Here is a 22,292-nt window from a genome sequence, read left to right as displayed (position 1 = left end):
TCTATGTCAACTGTGCCACCACATCCCTCCAAGTATTACGGTCGTGAGTCACCTGTGTCAACACCTCTCGTGCAGGCCAACGCTCTCTGCATCGTGGACTACAACATCACATCCATTCAGCGTGCCCAGCATGGTCCTCTTCGCCGTTATTATCTGTTTCCCACTTCAACACTATTTTGGGAATTCATTCTGGATCCATTCGTCACAAGTGTCAAAACCAACGAAGTCCTTTTCGACAACAACGAGACTGTCGACTGGGGGATTGACCTGTCCTTGGCTTACTGTATTTAGCGCAATCATTACTCATAGCGAAATTAATGGGGAAAACCCAAAAAGTGGTACATGTATATGTACCTATTTCTATGCCTATTGAAAAACACGATGAAATGCACTTGCATGAAATTGGACAACGGGAACGTCGTCTGCAAATTCCGGTTGGGGAGTGCTCATTAATTGGCTGAATACATTTACCCCACACGATTAACTATGGATAAACGCACGAGGACGGACCTTTAGCTCCGATATTTTCTATCTGTATACAAGCGTTAACTTACCAGATAAGAAAAAAACAACAGAAGTACGGGTACTGTTTGGTCGACGTTTTTGGAGAGGCAGAGTTGGTTTTCGGCGTTGGGTGGATGAGTTCCCGGTATTCCCTTGAAATTGATGAGAAACAGAGTTAAATAAATAAAACCACAGAAAATGCTTTCGATGTATACACCTTTTGATAATAATTTGTGTGTTTGTCAGTTGTAGTTATGATATGTGCTTATTGCAGGGAGTATACGCAGTCTCCAAATAATCACCTCTTTATGGTTGAGTATTTGCTGAGATCTACATTATAGGGCCTAGCTGGGTGCATGGCAACAAGCCAACAATGACATGGAGATTTTCGCGGCGAAAGACTTTCGCAAGAAAAACCTCCTCGCGGAATTGGCAAAAATATTCTTTTTCCGTTTTGCGATAATAAAAGGGCATGTTACCCGTTTCAGGTTCTTGTGTCAACAGTCGTGGTGAGTTCATCGCATTTTCAAGTGATGAAAACCTATTGAAGCAAGTTGGATAAAACGTCAAGTATCTTTAAATGACCACTGGCATTATTTAGGGCAATATTACCCAGCGGTCGCCTGCCCAGTCACCTCCTATTCTACATAAGTAGTTTCCATAAAAAAAATGCACAAAAAAGGAAACATTTACAAATCTGACTGAATAGCAAGATGACGTCACTGCAGCTGCTGCCCTCTATTTCCCCATCGCTGAATTACAGGCAATGTCGGACAAAATGCGGTTTCGTAATGGATTCAGGCTTTCTGACTTGGGCAGTTAGATTCAATCTGGCACATGTCCGAGTGTTGGAAATACTACATAATTGTTCTGAATATTTCTCTCTCTGACTCTATGGTATCATTCATGCTAAAAACAATGCAAGGTCAAAGAACATTTACTTTGGAATGAGCTCAAATGCGTAGAAATAAGTGTCGATGTACGCCTGTCACGTGACTAAAACGTCATCAATATCTTATGCAAATGATCTTGTGAGCTATAAATAGTAACTTCGCGGCATGCTATTATCGCGCTTTTCAAATGTTGACTCCGATTTGACCCGAATTAACTCTCCACGCATCACATCTTTCCACTTGGAACGATGCACTATAAATCGATGCACTTGATTGGGAACAACGTTTACGAAGACTTCGCGTCACATCACGTCATACTAATATAAAAATGCACGGTGACGTGATGACGATCAACACCACGTTATGTAAACGTTGATCCCAATCAAGTGCATGGATCTATAGTAACTAAGACCTACCCCTTGACGCCATGGTGCTGATATCGATTTTTCCAACGTCACACTGATGGCGCTTCATTACTCCACAACGCCGACGATAAATGGAAATGACGTTGCGTCGTAAAGCCCGCAGCACACTAGCCGCCAACTTCGGCGACAAGAAGCGTTCAGCTGACGCCTCACGACGCCAAAGTTGGCGGCCAGTGGATCCCGGTCAGAGCACACCTGCCCAGAATCGGCGTCCAGTAGCATCTTTTCCGCCACTTTAGGCTGCCATTTTGAAATCAGGTGACATCAAGACGCAAGCTAATTGGCCATACCCTCGCCGCCGACGCCAAGTCAGGCGGCCATCCGTAGCACACCTGGCTTCGTCTTGTGTTCAAACGCGGCGACACGCGTCAAAAATCAAACATGTTAGATATTTGGCGTTTAGTTGCGGCAAGTGGCGTCAAGTCGCGTTCGCCGACGCCGTTCGTAGCAGACTAGGGATTTTTCAGGAGTTCAGGGCTCTTGCGGCAAAAAACGCCTGTGAACGCCGAAGTTGGCGGCTAGTGTGCTGCAGGCTTAACAGCGGGGTGACGTGAAAGCGTATCTCGGCGTGCCTGTACTCACGTGGCGTTTTTCTACTATCTGAGAGCTAAAACGAAATTGGAAAATCATCAAACACGTTCAGTAAGAATAATTTTTTTTTACTGATGAACCAGAAGAAGAACAAACATACTGCAATAAAAATGCGACAATAACTATGACGATATATCTTTCAGTTAAAGGCCATGACTCCAGGTATTTTGCCATTTCCTGCTGTAAGACGATTTCAAAAGTACACCTAACAATTTATACAATACAGAAAACCCCATGCAATTTGCTCTATCCATTTTGAGGATATAGCCATTTATGCATGCCATACTTATCGGCGGTGAATATCAGTCCTGATCCTGCACACCTGTTGGCGAGTATTGCGCATTGGTAATTGCCATAGTAAATCGCAAGGGGGTTTTGACAGGAGACCAGGCTCCAACTTGCGCAGGTTGCCTCGCTGATCATGTGCTTTTCGATTCGCAGCAGTAATGGTGGCCTCCAGGTAACTTTTAATGCAGAGACAAGACCACTAATGAATATTCATAGGTTGGAGGGTCGAGGCCTATCAATTGGACGAGTGCATGTTTTTAACTCTCAAGTACATATTTGGAGAGGTATTGAAAAAATATTTGTTGTGGCAAGTCTACAGATATAAGGAAATTATTTGATGAAAAAATTAATTTCGAATTTTGCTAATTGTGTAATAGGGGGCGTGTTTTGATTTTTTTCTGCCAGTTGGCTGAAAAGAGTGGAAATATCAAAGTCTGTCTAATTTGTCGATTATCAAAAAATTTCCGTAGTCAACTACCAGTTTATTTTTCACCATTTACTTGCCCGACTGTCCGGAATAACATAATCTAAATTTCAGATTCACAACCCCACGCAGTATTTGATGCGTCGCTGTCAAACATTGACAATTTAACTGCTAAAAGGCTTAAAAAATCAATTGTGGTCTTGTCTCTGCACACTTAACGTTTCGGTGTTAGCAACTCTCAGTCAGTAACGCCAGATTAACACAGTGTTAATCCGGTATTAGCTCGGTGTTTACCAAGACCATGTTTTTTTTCTGGCAGCAGTTCACATTAAAACTGTACTGGTGTTAACTCTGACACCAGTGTTAACTCAGATATTTGACCCCACCAACTGTATTGATCATGTTGATTACGAACACTATCACATTCAATTTGCACGAAACATGTTATTGTATCACTATTTTGAATAAAACGTGGATATAAGCCTTAGACATTGGAATCAATGAAATTATAAAAAGGCTTTGTCAAAGGGTAATTTCCAGCAGGGCATATTTAGTGAGAGTGGAAATCCCCACTCGCATTTCGACTCACACATTCCAGCAACTCGACATTTCTCTATCATAAACTGTGCCACCACATCCCTCCAAGCATTACGGTCGTGAGCCATCTGTGTCAACACCTCTCGTGCAGGCCAACGCTCTCTGCATCGCGGGCTACAACATCAGATCCATTCAGCGTGCCCAGCATCGTCCTCTTCGCCGTTATTATCTGTTTCCCAATTCAACACTATTTTGGGAAGTCATTCTGGATCCATTCGACACACGTGTCGAAACCAACGTTGTCATTTTCTCCAACAGCGAGACTGGGGGTTGACCTGTTCTTGCTGGCTTATTATAAACCGAGAGATAAGCAATCGCGAAATAACGAGATGAGTAATCATTATTTGCTGCCCCAAGATTTTCTACTTCACTCGACCATGACAATCACCATTTTCAATGCTGCCGTGAGCTTCTCAATTAAATGCCCGTTGGGTCGAAAACAATGCAAAGGCTACATACAACTGCATGTCCAAACACACGATTGCAGGTTGCCATTTTCGAAAGGTCACATTGAGAATCAACTTCTTTCACTCTGCATTCTTACCGCAGGGGGCCATGACATCCAGCAGTCCGAGCTGATGCAAGATCTTGATAACATACAATGTTGGGATAACTCAGTGGGTTATTTTTCCTTTATCGTATGCAACGTTGGAAAAGCCACACTCGCGAGGATTTCCCTACGTTTTGTCAGTGTTGTGACTTCAGAGCGACATGGATTAATCAGTTAGACGAGTTACTTAGTAATAAATGTGACACAATTAAGGGCACGATCGAGAGGGCGCCCACAGAGAGGTATTTCGTGCGACGAAGGACGTCACATCTTCTTTTCTTGCTCTGGCAGCTTCAACGTGGTTCTCTCTTCGTCTTTGTTTTCCCAGTTTTGACATTCGGATTTTTCCCGTTTTAAATTTTGTTTCAGCAGTCGTGGCGAGTTGATCGTATCTTGAAGAGATGAAAATCTATTGAAGCAAGGTGGATATAAAACATGGTATTGTCCTAAAGTTTGAAAAGGTGTGCAAATTAATATTCTTAACGGAGATAAGACTTGTGTACCATAAGACGTTATATCAAGTTAAAACTTATTTGTTTGGTCACAAAAAGTGTTTCTCGTGTAAAAGAAATGCAAATTCCTCGGAATCTAAGTCCGGTCCTTTTGTTAAAGTGAACAGAGTTGCCGAGTTCCTTTGTTGAAGATTATGTAGCTTTCCCTTACCAAACCATTAACCACATTCGTTGACAATACACAGCTATTGTTTGGGGTACTGCAGTCCAAGGACGTCCATTCATTTTACACAGGGTCATCGCCTGAATCGAGTAGTTAGTAAAACTTTGCGAATGGCGAATGAAAACGGCGGATGGCCGACGGCGGATGGCGAGTTTTAAAATGCGCGAAAACTACAGTTTCCAATATCCACTCTCAGGGACTCGACCAACCTGCACAGAAGACCTAGAATTGATTTTAAAGTACCAACTGTTACACCAGAGTTCTCACTAGGCACTATTATCTGATGTTCCCGATTTAGTTAAACGGCCCATGCAAGGGGGGGGGGGGGGATGAACAGGCCTGCGTATTTGATACAAAAATCTGACAGTGTCCGCAAGCGACACTCTCACTCACTTTTACACACGCATGCATTTATAAAGAATTCAACGTTCTCATCAAGTTGTGTGCGAACCTTTGCTTTTTTGCCACTACGCGGTAAGGTGAGATTGGTAAGAGTGGGTTTTGGAAAATGTTATTTTCGCACCTTTGAAAAACTTAGAAAACTCGCCAATAAAAGTCACCAATTCAATCCGCCATCAACCATTTATAATTCGCTATTTGCAATGCTTACTTACTACCTGCCTGAATCAGCCCTAGTTTTACATGTTTTCCTGTATGTGGTTACACTCTATGGAAGTGATAACTGCATCTACGATTTATTTGTGCGCAGCTTTGCATAAAGGAGTTGACCCCCATTAACGACCCTTTAAGAAACTCCAAGCTTGAAAATCACGTGAGAGATTGAAGTACTCAACTGTAATGGCGTTGACATTGGCAACGATTTCACGTGAAATAGCATCTGGGGCGAGCTCCAGTTTGTGGTGTTGGCCGTTCGATAGGTTTAACATTGATGATAATATAGTTGGAGATCGACATTCTTGGAGAGGAGTAACGCGTTTGGCGGTCGGTCCCGGCGGCATACACGATGCCAAAGAGTTAACATGTAAAGGTCAACTGTCAATATGCCTACGCATTCCATCCCCTACACTGACCCTTGCATTCCTTGCTTTCTTTCTTTTCAATGATACGCGAAGAATCTTTTCGATTGTCGAATTCAGGGTGAGGAAAACAGCCCACATTGTACTTAACATTTGTATGAAGATAACAAAGAAGAAGCGGGGCAGAGTACGATGTGAATTGACTATGTACATGAGGAATGAAGCATTTGATTTGAAAGGGCATGAACATCCTGGCAAAAGTATCATGCTACCAAAATGTATCATCAATCAGTGGGTACGGATACACGTTTTCCTAGACCGTTTGGCTAGGTCTCTACATTTTAGTTTCGGCAAAACGAAAAAGATCGTTCAAAACATGAGACTGAAATTTGCACAAGAAGCGGACCTCAATTTTCGCTTCGGAAGCAAACAGCCACTCTGCAATGTGATCGGAACTCATTACGTAACCAAGCTCTTGTTATCGAATAAGAAACTCACTGCAGCCAATATTGCATCCTTCTGGCAGTGGATATCAGGTTGGTTTGAGCAATATATGAGACAAGGATAAGTTATTCCTCCCTGCATTTCCCACTACACACGTGGAGTGCCGTGGTGTTATTCTAGTCAAAGCTGACATGCATGCATAGAAAAGGACCGCCTTTTTAAGCGCCCGGCCACGAAGCGCAATGATCAAATTTAGACCGACCATCGGCCATGTTTCAAACGCTATCAGATATGATGGACTAAGGGCAGTCAACTGCGGGGCTACTGTATTTACTATCAGCAAAAGACGGATTAGTTTTAAAAAAACTTCAATTTAAATGCCATGTTGCATTGTATGTACAGCTGTTTTTACAACTGAGCCCAATTTTGAGGCGATGGTCCTGTTGTGTTCTTTTATCCCCCTATGTGCCGCTAGTATAATACAAACACATATGAATTAGTAATGAGTGTTGCCATGGGAGAGCTTAGGCCAATCCAGTGGGTGGGTAGTAATATGGAAATTAGCAATTATAGCTCACAGTGTCTAAAAATAGAATCTACTTTGATTAGCTACATGTTGTACTTCTCAACAGTAAGGTTACAAGTAATACATGTGAAAACTTTGTAGTGTGTGCATGTAGTATTCGGTGGAGAAGAGACCCCTTTGATGCAGGTGTGTCAGTTTATAATTGATCATGACCGTGACCTATCTGTCATCCCGTATTCATTTCAGGCGAGGTAACCTTTGAAATGTGATGTTGGTTGGAACAGTGACAGAACACTCCTTTCTATTGTATTGTTAGAACTGTCCAAAGTCTATCGAAACCACCTAAAATGTGAAATAAAATTAAGAATGCTACTTGCTAACTTATCAAAGATATACCTGGTGTCAGTAACGAATATTGAATAAATGAAACATTCTTTCATGTTGACAAATCTTCCTAATTGTGAGAAACAAAAGAATATTTTGGTGCCAGGAATAAACCAACCTATTGGCTTTTCTCTGCACAAAACCTTATCAATGCGTGAATAAGGGTCATTGCTAAGACAAGCTGGCAATTTGCAAAAAAATCACCTGCATGTACATGTATGACAAATCTGTGGCCTTTCCAGGAATTTTATCAGATAATCCTGTAGTATGGTGACCTAACAGCCAGCACGGCCAAGAACAGCGAAGAGCTTGGTGAAAAGACAAATTATTCATATTACATGATTTTCCCTTCATCGATGGTTTACAAAGCTTTATGCCCCTTGTATAGCTAATTAGAGAATGAGAATGAGACATGTACATTCGCTCACAAATTTGGTGATGTGCCAGCGCAGAAAGAATTGCGCCCATTCGGAGCATCACTTGCCTTGAATCTCAACGAAATTCGAAATCCAAACTCGCATTTTCATTGGCTGCCTCCTTCGGGGTGAGCACTGCAATTTCGATTCAAAGCCCCGATTCTGAGATTTCTGAGTGCGATTTCCATTCATACAAATCCTTAGAAGTACGGTACTGGATCGAGGTTGACAGTTAGATTTAGTGACTTAAGGGTGACTGAATAGCATCTCTGTACTTCACCAAATGATGACTAATGTCTCACGGGTTTGTAGGCAGGGCCGGAGACGTGAATATGGCGCCTGTTTCCCTCAAGATGTCACAAAATACGCCATTGTGTCAATCTAGTACATGTACATTTTGGGTGACACCTCTGCGGTCTCAGGCAACTTTACACTCGAATCGCTTAGGGTCAGATGCATGTGTTTTATAATAGCAGGCATTGCAGATGAGGTATGTTTTGATATTGGTAAGAGATAAAGATGTACTTATCAATGTGATGCATGTCCAAAATGACAATCAGCATGGGAATTGAGTTAGCTTTCTTTCTTTTGTGACACCAATATCTTTTTTCAGGTAGAATATTCATGCGAATGAGAGTCAAATTGCCCTTGTCGTTACGCGCTGCACAGACTAGAAATATATCGAGTTCCTCTGCTTGCGCCGTTCGCTGCATCCTAACCAGACAATGCAGATCATTCATTTCGGTTAAGAGACTAAACAGCCCCTACTGTCAGTTGATAAGGTTCAATCTGGATCAGATCCAAACAGCAAGGTACAATTCACAATCAAAAGAAGCGATTTATTTCATTAAAACTTTCAAATCGTTTGACATCAAATAAGAATACTGCTCGAGTGTGTGGTCTGAGTCGCCAGATTTCACGAGTTGATTTTCTCCGACCTTCGAAAGCTCGAAACCGCAGGTCGAGATTCCGGGCCGAAGAAATATGGTGACAAGTCGGTATTCGTGTATGTTTGACAGGAAAATGTTTGGCGCACACAAATGAAGTGTATTTGAGGACAAAGAACGTTATAGATACTAACCTCATCATCACATCAGGGGGGGGGGGTCACCCCTCACTATAGGTATACATGTCCTCATTAAATGATGTTCAAAATTTTTAAAAAGTAGTGCTTTATAGTAGTAGTATTTTGTTGAAAAATAACAGCTCTTTAAGTCACTTTATCATTTGCCAATTTTTTACTAGTTGTCTTGCAATCATATAAGGAAAGTACTTAATTTAGAATAAAGTGACAGAAAATATCAACATATAAAATATGTAAGGGGGTCTTAGCTCTTGAAATCGACTGTAGTCTATCTCTGCATACATATCATTTGTAAGAAAATGATCCACAGACACATGAAAGCCAGTTATCATCGTATGTGATACTCAGATTATTGCCGACACATATTCTATGGAGTGTCACTTGAAATACTATATAAATGAACGCCTGGCTGTTGATGACTTTTGGCATACACATTTATTTAAACTAGATTGTGACTTAACAGATCGGTTCCCCACATTCCTCTACTAAGTTACATCATTAAGAGATCACTTCACTTGAAGAATGAATATTTTAGGAGCTCAGCTGGAGACAGCAACGAAATCAGAGGCAAAGCAATGCTACCGGCAGCATGACGTTTGTACAGTCCTGATCATATCAATATCAGCATCTTCTTCATTCAATATCTCCCAAACTAGTGCATCAATTCCTATCCGGTTTTCAGGATATTATCAGAAATCATGTTTTCTATTCATACATTATGGCAAGAATACAAATGCATGAGTATTTCAGTTAAGTAATCAGCCAATTAAAAAACCCTTACAAAAAACTTAGAAATTAGAACACTCCCAGCATGCCAATTTGCAAAAATAATGGTAGCAAACAAAAATCGCGGACATTTCCTTTCGCGGATGTCGCAAGTAAATGATTTTTTTGAATAACCGAAATAATTTTCATATAGAAATTAAAAATCATCAAACTTTTATTTTTAAAAAAAATTGTAGGCGATTCGCGAAAATGAACAAGCGGGGTAATTTGGATTTTACGAGACGTTGTAAAATAATGCAAGTGGTACTTTAATTCCGTTTACAGACTCACTCCTAAGTCTGCACCATTTTGATTTTCAGCGAGAATTCGATGCTGATGAAAAAATGCCACATACATTAGTGACCGTTTGTGTACAAAATAAACTAAGTATCGTCATGTAGTTATTTTTTGTAAAAACCATTCAGCCAACAGATTTAAAGGGAACTTCGTACCACCAACGTTTCGGCTCACTTGTTACATTTTCGCGGGCGGGGAGGTGTGAAAATGAACCTTCTCATCTCCTGTTCATAAGTCCGTCGCATATCAGAAAGCTAGTCTCGGCCTGATGAATATACGGAGAATATGTATGTGGTTCCATTCAAAAACTCGATGTCCGTCATAATTGCTTTGATACAGACTGAAATAAATACTGGAGAATAAGATAGTTGCTAAAACTTTCCGAGTAACACATTTTTTCATACATGTAGGCATGAGAAAATGTCTTTCCCATGTACTTGTTGAACAGGTACCCTAATGCTTCGAAGACCTCTAAAATCGACTGAGATGGTCCAGACTACGGTCAACCTTATTCTTTTCTATCAAAAAAGGAAATAATCAGACCATTAACAATGCAAATGGCATTGCATAAAATATAACAAAGCATTCACACCATGTATCATACTGCATTACGGAGCAATTAACAGTTGAAAGTTTGCATGTGCTTGAGGTTGCATACACAGTAGAAACAGATTGATGTACTGTATACGTATACAGTCTATTCAAGCAGTTAGCTTAGCATGATGCATCCAAATCTCGAATGGGAAAGCATCAAATAAGGCAAGGTCACATAACTGTCTGTCACGGGCCTTTTTTAGTAATTTATCGATCAAGATGCTACTTTGCCCCTAGTGACCGCCATCTTGTATTCAAATGCAGCCGCCATTTTGAACTGATACTTACTATTAGTGGAGATTAAACAATTTTTCCCGTAATTTTGATTTACTCTCTGGCGCCTGCTTATAGCCCGAAGCAATAGCATTCCGCGAAGTTACTATTTATAGCTCACAAGGTCATTTACATAAGATTTTGATGACGTTTTAGTCACGTGACAGTCGGGCATCGACACTTATTTCTACGCATTTGAGCTTATTTCAAAGTCAATTATCTTTGACCCTGCATTGTTTTTAGCATGAATGATACCATAGAGTCAGAGAGAGAAATATTTAGAACAATTATGTAGTATTTCCAACACTCGGACATGTGCCGGATTGAATCTAACTGCCCTAGTTAGAAAGCCTGAATCCATTACGAAACCGCTTGTTTGTCCGACATTGCCTGTAATTCAGCGATGGGGAAATGGAGGGCAGCAGCTGCAGTGATGTCATCTTCGCGGAATGCTATTAAAGGGATTGGTTGTGGAATGCACTATCAATGGGGATCATCATTGCAAGAGACCCGGACTCAAAATCACAATGTCGTTGGTTGGACTCTCGAGATAATCAGTAGTGAGTGCTGTTTGCCTTTATGTCCTTTGGTAAGGCATTCGACCCTACTTGTTTCTCTTCCACCCAAGGGCATATCGTCGGCCTGGCAGAAATATCAAAATGTCAATGCCAGTCATCAGCGCTGAGTACATGTAGCTTGGTGATACGTGTATGCTCCCCAGGGAGTAGAGCTCGAATCTCAATATACAGTGCACATGCAAATAGCTGGGGTATGACAAACTGCAGTTGAGAAGACGAGCGCTGTACACAATTTGAAATATCAGTACGTGTTCAAAATTCAAGATTACGATGTTCTTCAACACTGCCAATATCACAACTCTTCATAGAATCAATGGTCGCATATAGCCTACAAATTCTACCGCGAGCGTCCGTTGCCAGCATCTCGAGAGCTGAAGTCATGAATCAGGAGACCTAAATCAGCGCTATTGATCCATCCAGTGGAGTCTGGCAGGAGGGTTGGGACATAAACATCATTTATGGAAACATGATGGGTTCCATCATAAAAATGCATAGTGTCATGTGTGATATAGATGTGGTGTACGCTGTGCTGTGACATGAATATCTCAGAAAATGAACTGCAAGGTCAATAAACTATATTGGTACGGTAACATGTTGGCTCAACTACTGGTGCTTTTTGTGCCGACATGTTCTGTCCCTCGAAAGGCCTATTGGAATCCCCGCTGTATTCAATTTATCTAACTCGTGCCCCTTATTTTATCTATTTTTGACTGATTTTAATGCACATGTACCATCTTCAACTCTTCAAGAAACACCAAAAGGCCATGAGAAAGCTATTATATATTGAAGTGGACAACACAAAATGATGCATTGTCAAAAAGTTTGAAACAAGGCCATACAGTCAATATTCAGGACGAAAATCATTCTCCAAAGCAGCGATAATTTTCAAAGCGATAAGCATATTCTCTCTGCAAGTATTGGCTTCCATTGAACATGTATTGCATTTATAATGTACACAAATGTACACGGCAAGAACACTCGAACAAAATGCTGTAAATGTGGCGATTTACTTAAAGATCTTCGAGTCTGCTGTAATGTAACCCTATTTAATTCTACTATAGTGAATATTTATTCCCATTTTGAGCCGATTAAATCTGTTTAACATTGTTTAAGGGTCAAAACTAACGTCGCTTCAAATCATCATCTGCGCGTAGAAACCTGATCACAGTCCACATAACAATTTTCTTTACGCTATCAAAATAGTGCGCATAAAACCCTCAAAATCACTTTCTTTTAGGAAAATTGTTTTCGGACAAAGACTTGTAATGCAATGCGACAATCAGTTTTAAAGTTTTGAAATAAAAAAAGCCACAAAAAGTCTTGTTGTTTCGAGGATGAGCGATTTCAACACATTCATATTTCAATGGCGGCCAATTTCAGCAGCGAGATTTGGACCACCTCATCACACTAATATCACTGCGCAAGGAGTATGGACGGTTAATAAGACATTATTTCTGATATTTCAATACCATTACAACTGGAATTAAGTTCATACGCATTTGCTGTTTTGGTATATCCCTTTTGATAAATTTTGATTTGAACTGGATATTTTTATCCGCAACGTAACATGTGACGGCATGTACATGTATTGAAAAGATGAGATTTCAAGGTTAGAGTATTACACTGTATTGATTATGAACGCTATTGAATTTCATTTGCACGAAACATGTTATTGTTTCATTATTCGAAATAAAAAGTGAATATATAAGCCTATACACATTGGAATCAATGCAATTACACAAAGGCTTTGTCAAAGGGTTATTTCCAGCAGCGCATCTTTTGTGAGAGTAGTGATCCCCACTTGCATTTCGGCTCACGCACTCCAGCAACTTGACATTTCTGTGTCAACTGTGCCACCACATCCCTCCAAGCACTACGGTCGTGAGCCATCTGTGTCAACACCTCTCGTGTAGGCCAAAGCTCTCTGCATCGCGGGCTACAACATCACATCCATTCAGCGTGACCAGCATCATCCTCTTCGCCCTTATTATATGTTTGCCATTTCAAAAATATTTTGGGAAGTCATTCTGGATCCATTCGACACAAGTGTCCTTTTCGCCAACAGCGAGACTGGGTATAGACATGTCCTTGGCCTACTGTATTTAGCGCAATCATTGCGCTTAGTGCAATGAATGGGGGAAACCCCAAAAGCGGTTTCTATGCCTATTCAGAAACACGATGAAATGCACTGGCATGCAATCGGACAACGGTAATGTTGTCTGCTACTTCCGGCTAGGGAGTGCTCATTATTTTGCTAAAACGTTTACATCACCTGCGATTCAAGTAACTCTCGCGACGAATGACTTCACAACTTCTTTCCTTATTATAGAGTGACACAACCACACCCTTGATTACATTACAGAGAGAGTCCCGGAACTGGCCAATAGTGGTTACATTACACACTGGCCACATGGCGGGAGCGTAGGGACAGCGTGTATAACAGAAGTTGGTCATCGATTTTCAAAGGTGGAATATTTTATCGATTTAAATCTGCTTGTCGATACTAACAATCAAATTTGTGTAGTTATTGACTGAAACAGACAACCTATATGAAAAACCAACTGTAAGAAAAATGTTTGCGTCATTAAAACACTAAAACTTATTCCGAGCCGAAGATTCGTATTTTTCAAAATTCTGGGCAAGGATTGCGATAATAATATCGTTTAGAATTAAGCCTCCGGCAGAGGCTACGCGGGGCCTAATGGTATTAGGCTATCCTGGCTGTGGCAGCTTTGACGTGGTTCTCTCTTCGTCTTTGTTTTCCCGTCCCCCTCCCCCCAGTTTTGGCGTTTGGATTTTACCCGTTTCAGGTTCTTGTGTCAACAGTTGTGGTGAGTTGATCAAATCTTCAAGTTATGAAATTAATTTGAACATCCATTGAAACATGGTGGATAAAATATTGCATTGTCCAAACGTTTGAAAAACGGGAAAATTAATTCATGACGGAGATAAGACTTTATGATATATATAATATATCAATTTCTTTATACAACGTTGGTCTAACATTTCAATATTGCAGTCTTCGGACAAGGTTTTTGTCTGTCATATGTTGGCTGCCTTTTGTGCGTATCGTTGAAGCTGCAATGGCGTAACAACATAACAAATAGATTCTTTAAAGAGCGTATTACGTCTATTTTGACGACGATTAAGGAATTTCAATCATCGTAATCCATAAAAACATCATAATTTGTGGTGTTTTATACACCAACATGTGTTTTAAAAGGCGATTTTAATTACTCATCGCACTATAATATAGGTATTATACCTCTGTCACATGGGCCGAGTTCGGGCACGATCGAGAGTTGGACGCGAGCGGGTCAATTTGGAATTCCAGAAAGTTAATTTAAAATCAAATTTCAGCATCGAATTAAACCTCGACCTGCTATACATTTGCTAATGTAGTATGTTTTGATGTGTTCCTAGTCGAAATTGAGTGATGTTGTTATTGCATATTTAGCAGTTTAGTGTTATAGTAAAGGATTGCATACTGAATTTTCAATTTTTAATACATGCCATGTTCCGCTCTCGTTTGAAGTACTGCTCCTCGATCACTACTCTTTTTGACCCCTGATCACACAATAAAAGCTTTGTGATTAGATCATGACAGTTTACATACATGCATATTCTATGCTTGATAATATTGATGACTTCACTCGCTATCACATGTCATGGTCATCTGCATTCAATTAGTGATTAACGTGATGATTTTAATTTCTCCTCTGGTAATCATATGAACAGCAATCTCAGCCGTTTATATAGGTTGAATTCTCGCTCTTGACCTTTTGGTATAATATCGCTGTGATCAAAAATATCAATTTCCCCAACGCGGCCAATAAACAATAAGCATCAAAATGTTCTATACGACATTTATCAATGGCAAAGATTTACGATTTGTTGCATGATTATTGACTGCAATTAAAACTTGTCATCAGGATTAAACGACAGCCATGTGGAATTCTTTATAGTGGTGCTATCGATAGCAGGTGGCAAAATATCACATTGAAATTAGCGACAAAGAATTTATTTTTGTATGTTCGTGTCAGTTATCTCTGTATCCATGTTTACCATTAGACGTGTTATCAACTTAGAAATTATTTGGTTGGCTATACATATTGTTTCTCGTGCTATACATGCTGCGTCATCGCCTGAATCAGCTCTGGTATTACATTTTTGCGTGCATGCGTTTACATTTGCATAGAAGGGATAACTGCATCTGTGACAGATTTTGTGAGCAGCTTTGCAAAAATGGAGACAAGCCCCATTAACGACCCTTTAAGAAACTCCAAGCTTGAAAATCACGTGAGGGATTGAAGTACTCAACTGTAATGGCGTTGACATTGGCAACGATTTCACTTGAAATAGTATCTGGGGCGAGCTCCAGTTTGTGGTGTTGGCCATTCGACAGGTTTAACGTTGATGATAATATAGTTGGAGATCGACATTCTTGGAGAAGAGTAACGCGTTTGGTAGTCGGTCCCGGCGGCATACACGATGCCAAAGAATTAACATGTAAAGGTCATATGGTAATATCCCTACGCATTCCATCCCCTACACTGACCCTTGCATTCCTTGCTTTCTTTCTTTTCAATGATACGCGAAGAATCTATTCGATTGTCGAAGTCAGGTTCAGGAAATCAGGCTACATGGTACTTAACATTTGTATGAAGATAACAAAGAAGAAGCGGGGCAGAGTACGATGTGAATTGACTCTGTACATAGGGAAAGAAGCATTTGATCGGAAAGGGCATGAATATCCTGGGAAAAATATCATGCTACCAAAATGTATCATCAATCAGTGGGTACGGATACACATTTTTCTAGACCGTTTGGCTATGTCTCTACATTTCAGTTTAGGCAAAACGAAAAAGATCGTTCAAAACATGAGACTGACACGTGCACAAAACCCGGACCTCACTTTATCCCTCGGAAGCAGACAGCGACTCAGCCATGTGATCGGACCTCATTACGTAACCAAGCTCTTGTTATCGAATAAGAAACTCACTGCAGCCAATATTGCATCCTACTGGCAGTGGATATCAGGTTCGTTTGAGCAATATATGAGAAAAGGATAAGTTACTCCTCCCTGCATATCCCGCTACACACGTGGAGTGCGTGGTATTATTCTAGTCAAAGCTGACATGCATGCATAGAAAAGGACCGCCTTTTTTAAGCGCCCGGCCACGCAGCGCAATGATCAAATTTAGATCGACCATCGGCCATGTTTCAAACGCTATCAGATATGATGGACTAAGGGCAGTCCACTGCGGGGCTACTGTAAAAAACTTCAATTTAAATGCCATGTTGCATTGTATGTACAGCTGTTTTTACAACTGAGCCAAATTTTGAGGCGATGGTCCTGTTGTGTTCTTTTATCCCCCTATGTGCCGCTAGTATAATACACACACATATGAATTAGTAATGAGTGTTGCCATGATAGAGCTTAGGCCAATCCAGTGGGAGGGTAGTAATATGGAAATTAGCAATAATAGCTCACAGTGTCTAAAAATAGAATCTACTTTGATTAGCTACCTTTTGTACTTCTCAACAGTAAGGTTACAAGTAATACATGTGAAAACTTTGTAGTGTGTGCATGTAGTATTCGGTGGAGAAGAGACCCCTTTGATGCAGGTGTGTCAGTTTATAATTGATCATGACCGTGATCTATCTGTCATCCCGTATTCATTTCAGGCCAGGTAACCTTTGAAATGTGATGTTGGTTGGAACAGTGACAGAACACTCCTTTCTATTGTATTGTTAGAACTGTCCAAAGTCTATCGAAACCACCTAAAATATGAAATAAAATTAAGAATGCTACTTGCTAACTTATCAAAGATATACCTGGTGTCAGTAACTAATATTGAATAAATGAAACATTCTTTCAGGTTGACAAATCTTCCTAATTGTGAGAAACAAAAGAATATTTTGATGCCAGGATAGCCAACCTATTCGTTTTTCTCTGCACAAAACCTTATCAATGCGTGGATAAGGGTCATTGCTAAGACAAGCTGGCAATTTGCAAAAAAATCACCTACATGTACATGTATGACAAATCTGTGGCCTTTCCAGGAATTTTATCAGATAATCCTGAAGTATGGTGACTTAACAGCCAGCACGGCCACGAACAGCGAAGAGCTTGGTTAAATGACAAACTATTCATATTACATGATTTTAACCTTCATCGATGGTTTACAAAGCTTTATGCCCCTTGTATAGCTAATCAGGGCTGAACGGGTGGATGTCGTCCTTGGTGCCGACAAATGGTACCCAGGTTCGAGATCGACTGGACAATAAGCACCCTGGGTGACATTACACTAGACAAACAGCACCGAGCTTCCTCTTCTACACTTTTTCTATATCTACAAAAGAGGTTGGCCCCACGCTCACCATCATTGCAAGGTATTTGCGGGGTATTCGTCTCAAAGGGGAGAGAATAAATCATCCGAAAGTGCTTTCAAAGACCTATAGGCCCTAACACGTTTTTTTCTGTTTATCTGTTCTTTTTATTTCGCGCACTGCTAATGCCGCAAGTACCACGGCGCGAGATAAAACGAGATTGAAAGTCCCTAAGATCCGTAAGCCAGGCAAAAAGAAGCTGGGTGCTGTTTGTCTAGTGTAATGGCACCCAGGGTGCTTATTGTCCAGTCGAGCTCGAACCTGGGTACCATTTGTCGGCACCCAGGACGACATCCACCCTTTCAGCCTAATTAGGCCTACCAGCAATCTCACAGCAAGTTGGTGGGAGGAGTTATGTGGGTTGGTTTTGTGTTGGTATATATGCAAAGGGACTTGAAATCGTTTCGGACCAGTTCACATGTGTCAGTTTCAGACCAATTGAAAAAGACGCTCATTGACCATGGTATTCATCGGCATAAGACCAGGAGATCAAAGAGGGCAGGAATTCGTCTAAGTGGATTACGACCACGAGCCATTCAATCGAAACAAATCCAGCTAACCTTATCCAAGTTCCAATAATGCCAGAAAGGAAATGTGTCCAGGCAAAGGTAATTCTTTTGAATGCCAGATCAGTACGTAACAAAGCCATTCAAATCAGTGAGCATATCATTGAGCAAGGTGCTGATCTTGCATTTTTCTCTGAGACTTGGCTTCAGGAGCAATTAGACAATTCAATCACTAAGCAGCTGACCCCAGAAGGTTTCTCGTTTATCAATAGCCCACGAATCAAAGGGAGAGGTGGTGGTTTCGGACTCTGTTACCGTGACAGTCTGAAAGTGACACAGAGGAAGTTACCGACACCATTCGTGACGTTTGAATGCTCAAAATCATTGATTCGATCGGACCCTACACCACTGCTTTGTGTCGTGATCTATCGTCCTCCATCTCGTAAACACACGGTCAACAACTTCCTTGATGAATTTGAGCAGTTGGTGACTGAGATATCTGTGGCTAAGGAACGGCTATTGATCCTCGGGGACTTTAATATACATGTAGACAAGGACCTTCCCGAGGTGAGACGGTTTAAGGATATTCTTCACTCTCACAATCTTTCACAACTTGTGACGTCGCCAACCCATAAGCATGGGCACACCCTAGACCAGGTGATAGTCAGGGATGAGGACAGAATTGTGAATGATGTCACGGTTTGCAATCACGAGTTGTCAGACCACTTCACCATTGGAATGGTGCTTAGTCTCTCCAAGGTCAATGTCGAACTTGTGAAGTCTTATCGCAAATACCGATCCGTCAGTCCAAAAGAATTGGGAAGTGAGATCTGTGCAGAATTCGCCAAGTGTAAACCAAGGAATTCAGTGAATGAAACGGCAGAAACATTAAACAACGCAATTGTGTCAACTCTTGATCGAAAGGCACCCCTTAAAACGCAACGTATAACAGCAAGACCCAATAATCCTTGGTTCAGTGAGAACATCGCCATAGCACGGAATCTTCGGAGGCAGCTAGAGAGAAAATGGTTTTCATCCAAACTCGAGATTCACAGACAAATGTTTGTGGCACAACGGGAGTGTGTCGTCAATCTTATTCGAAATGCAAAGAAGGACTATTACGAGGAACGACTTAGCACAGGAAACCTCAAGGAGACATTCAATGTGATTAAAGAGCTCACTAATGATAGTGACTGTCACCTTCCATTGGGCGACCCATCTGTTGTGGCAAACGATTTTGCAACCTTCTTTAGTGAAAAGATCATCAAGATCCGTACGAACCTTGACAATGTGGTGCCAACACATGCACCTTCAGAGATTTTTGAACAAGCTTTCTCAGGAATTCCACTTGACTGTTTCACTCCAGCTACTGAAGACGAAATGAAAAAGATCATTTTGTCCATGGCTACTAAGTCATGCGAAATATATCCTATCCCCACATGGCTCCTAAAAAAGACCATTGGGGACCTTCTTCCGATTTTAACACTTGTAGTCAATGAATCAATGTCAAGTGGGACTTTCCCAGAATGTTACAAAAAGGCTCGTGTGCGCCCGCTTCTGAAGAAACCCTCTCTAGACCCTGAGGTATCGTCAAATTACCGTCCAGTATCAAACCTTCCTTTCATGTCAAAAGTTGTTGAGAAGGTTGTGTCAAAGAGGCTGTCAGATCACTTTGACACAAACAGGTTGTTTGATCCAATGCAGTCAGCATATCGAGCTAAGCATAGCACAGAAACTGCCTTGCTTAAAGTTCACAACGATATTGTCCATGCCATGGATTCTAACAAAGCTGTTCTGTTTGTGGCACTGGATCTGTCTGCTGCTTTTGACACACTGGACCACCCAATTCTCCTCAAACGTCTTGAGAATAGATTCGGGGTTACCGGATCAGCATTGCAGTGGTTCAAATCTTATCTCACGGGGAGGTCACAAGAGGTGACGGTGAAAGACGCTGTATCAGATAAGGTTCCCTTACTTTTTGGAGTTCCCCAGGGTTCTGTACTGGGCCCTCTCTTGTTCACTGCATACAACAGTCCTCTTGGCGACATTATCCGATCATTTCTCCTGCCATATATACTGTTTGCTGATGACAGTGGTCTCTACATTATCTTTGATCCAACTAACCCAACCGTGGTGCAAAATGTTATTTCGAGCCTTACACTATGTGTTGAGTCAATTAAGGAATGGATGGTGAGAAACAAACTGAAATTGAATGACAGTAAGACCGAATTTTTCCTTGCATGTGTAAAGAACCTACAGAAGTATGTGTCTGATCTGAAATTGAAAATTGGCGATACTGAAATTGAGCTGAGTGATACCATCAAGATTCTTGGTGTAACATTTGAGAGAGAAATGTCCATGAAAACGCATGTTAACAATGTATGCCTTCCTTTTATAGATGGGGGGATCTTCGTTTTATAGTTGACATCAGGGTCTTCCTTTTATAGTTGGGGGATCTTCGTTTTATAGTTGACATTAGGGTCTTCCTTTTATAGATGGGGGGATCTTCGTTTTATAGTTGACATCAGGGTCTTCCTTTTATAGTTGGGGGATCTTCGTTTTATAGTTGACATTAGGGTCTTCCTTTTCTAGTTGGGGGATCTTCGTTTTATAGTTGACATTAGGGTCTTCCTTTTATAGTTGGGGGGATCTTCGTTTTATAGTTGACATTAGGGTCTTCCTTTTATAGTTGGGGGGATCTTCGTTTTATAGTTGACATCAGGGTCTTCCTTTTATAGTTGGGGGGATCTTCGTTTTATAGTTGACATCAGGGTCTTCCTTTTATAGTTGGGGGGATCTTCGTTTTATAGTTTTGGGGGGGTCTTCCATCTTCGATCTTCGGTCTTCGGTCTTTGGTCTTCGGTTTATAGACACCCCAGTAAATCAGCAGCAACAAGTGCAGTGCGGACCTTAGTTGTCTCGCGGTTGGACTACGCAAATAGTCCGCTATATAACATCTCTGAGGCCAATGTGCGTAAGCTTCAACTGGTTCAAAACTCGGCAGCTCGTCTCGTCACTAGGGTGTCCAGAGGGGATCATATCACTCCGGTTCTGTGCGCACTCCACTGGCTTCCTTTGAAAGCAAGGCTCGAGTACAAGGTTAATCTAATGGTCTACAAATGTCTACATGATTACGCACCAAAATATCTCGCAGACTGCTTGGAAGTTTACAAACCCTCACGCTCCCTGCGGTCAAGTACAATGGGTCTGTGTAAGGAAATGCGCACAAACCGGGTGATAGGCTCCTCTGCATTCGCAGTGGCGGGACCAAAGCTATGGAATGAGCTTCCAAATAGTGTTCGTGGCCAGAGTACCCTGGGTCGTTTTAAAACTGCACTAAAAACTCATATTTTTAAGAAATTCTTTTGAATCCCTTGCACGTTTTTTTTTTTTTAGTAATGACTTTTATTCTATCATGTATTAATGTTATGTTTTATTATAAATTGTAAAGCGCTTAGAAGTTTTAACAACGTTAAGCGCTATAAAAATGTTTTTAATAATAATAATAATAAAATTAATCTATGCGCGCTCTATTGGAATATTTTGGAACTTTGTACTCCTCATGACCATCACACTCACTCATGACAGGCAGTTTTGGCTGGGGAGTTCAAGATGGATGCATCGTTAAGAAACTGTTCAGTATGCACTGAATCAGAAGGACGCATAAACACTTCGGAACCGTACTTCGGTGACCACGTCTCAGTGTCCTTATGTCAAAATGTCAAATGTCCAGTACCGTGTGTATCAAACAGCCTCGTTTTCGTAAGTCAGGCGCCTGAGATTAAAAAGAACTTCGTCATTGAAAAAAAAATCACCATGTCCTTTCCCAGCCACCGTATCTGGTGATAGAATTTTTTAATTGATGTTTAAATTGCCCAGTTCGGCTGTAAAAGGAGAGCGTTAGCAGCATTTTGAGACTCTTACCATTATAATCCTCCAAAAACTGCGACCGCCAGGTGGGGGTTGAAAAGTGGAAATTTCATTCAAAATTGAGGAAATCCAAGTTAGAGGTTTTTTGAACTAATCCGTCTTTCCAATAAGAGAGAACGGAAGTAGCATCGATCAAAACTGATATGAATACCAGTCCACACAACATGTTCAGCAAGAC

At 41.0% G+C, this 22,292-nt stretch overlaps 1 protein-coding gene across 3 annotated transcripts in view; it reads right to left on the bottom strand.

The window, feature by feature from the left end:
• Window positions 1-22,292, bottom strand: part of LOC135492108 (muscle LIM protein Mlp84B-like) — a 202,690-nt gene that overhangs the window by 123,391 nt on the left and 57,007 nt on the right. The window contains exon 1 of one of the 3 annotated variants that reach the window (XM_064778294.1): window positions 555-593. The exons of the other annotated variants lie outside the window; for them this stretch is intronic. The gene's annotated coding sequence lies outside the window, so the exon portion shown is untranslated. Of the gene's footprint in view, window positions 1-554; window positions 594-22,292 lie in introns of those variants that run through there. 3 annotated transcript variants of the gene reach the window in all.

Source organism: Lineus longissimus, chromosome 8 (genome assembly GCF_910592395.1).
Source record: "Lineus longissimus chromosome 8, tnLinLong1.2, whole genome shotgun sequence".
Taxonomy (NCBI): Eukaryota; Metazoa; Nemertea; class Pilidiophora; order Heteronemertea; family Lineidae; genus Lineus; species Lineus longissimus.
This window is presented reverse-complemented; position numbering and strand designations above follow the sequence as displayed.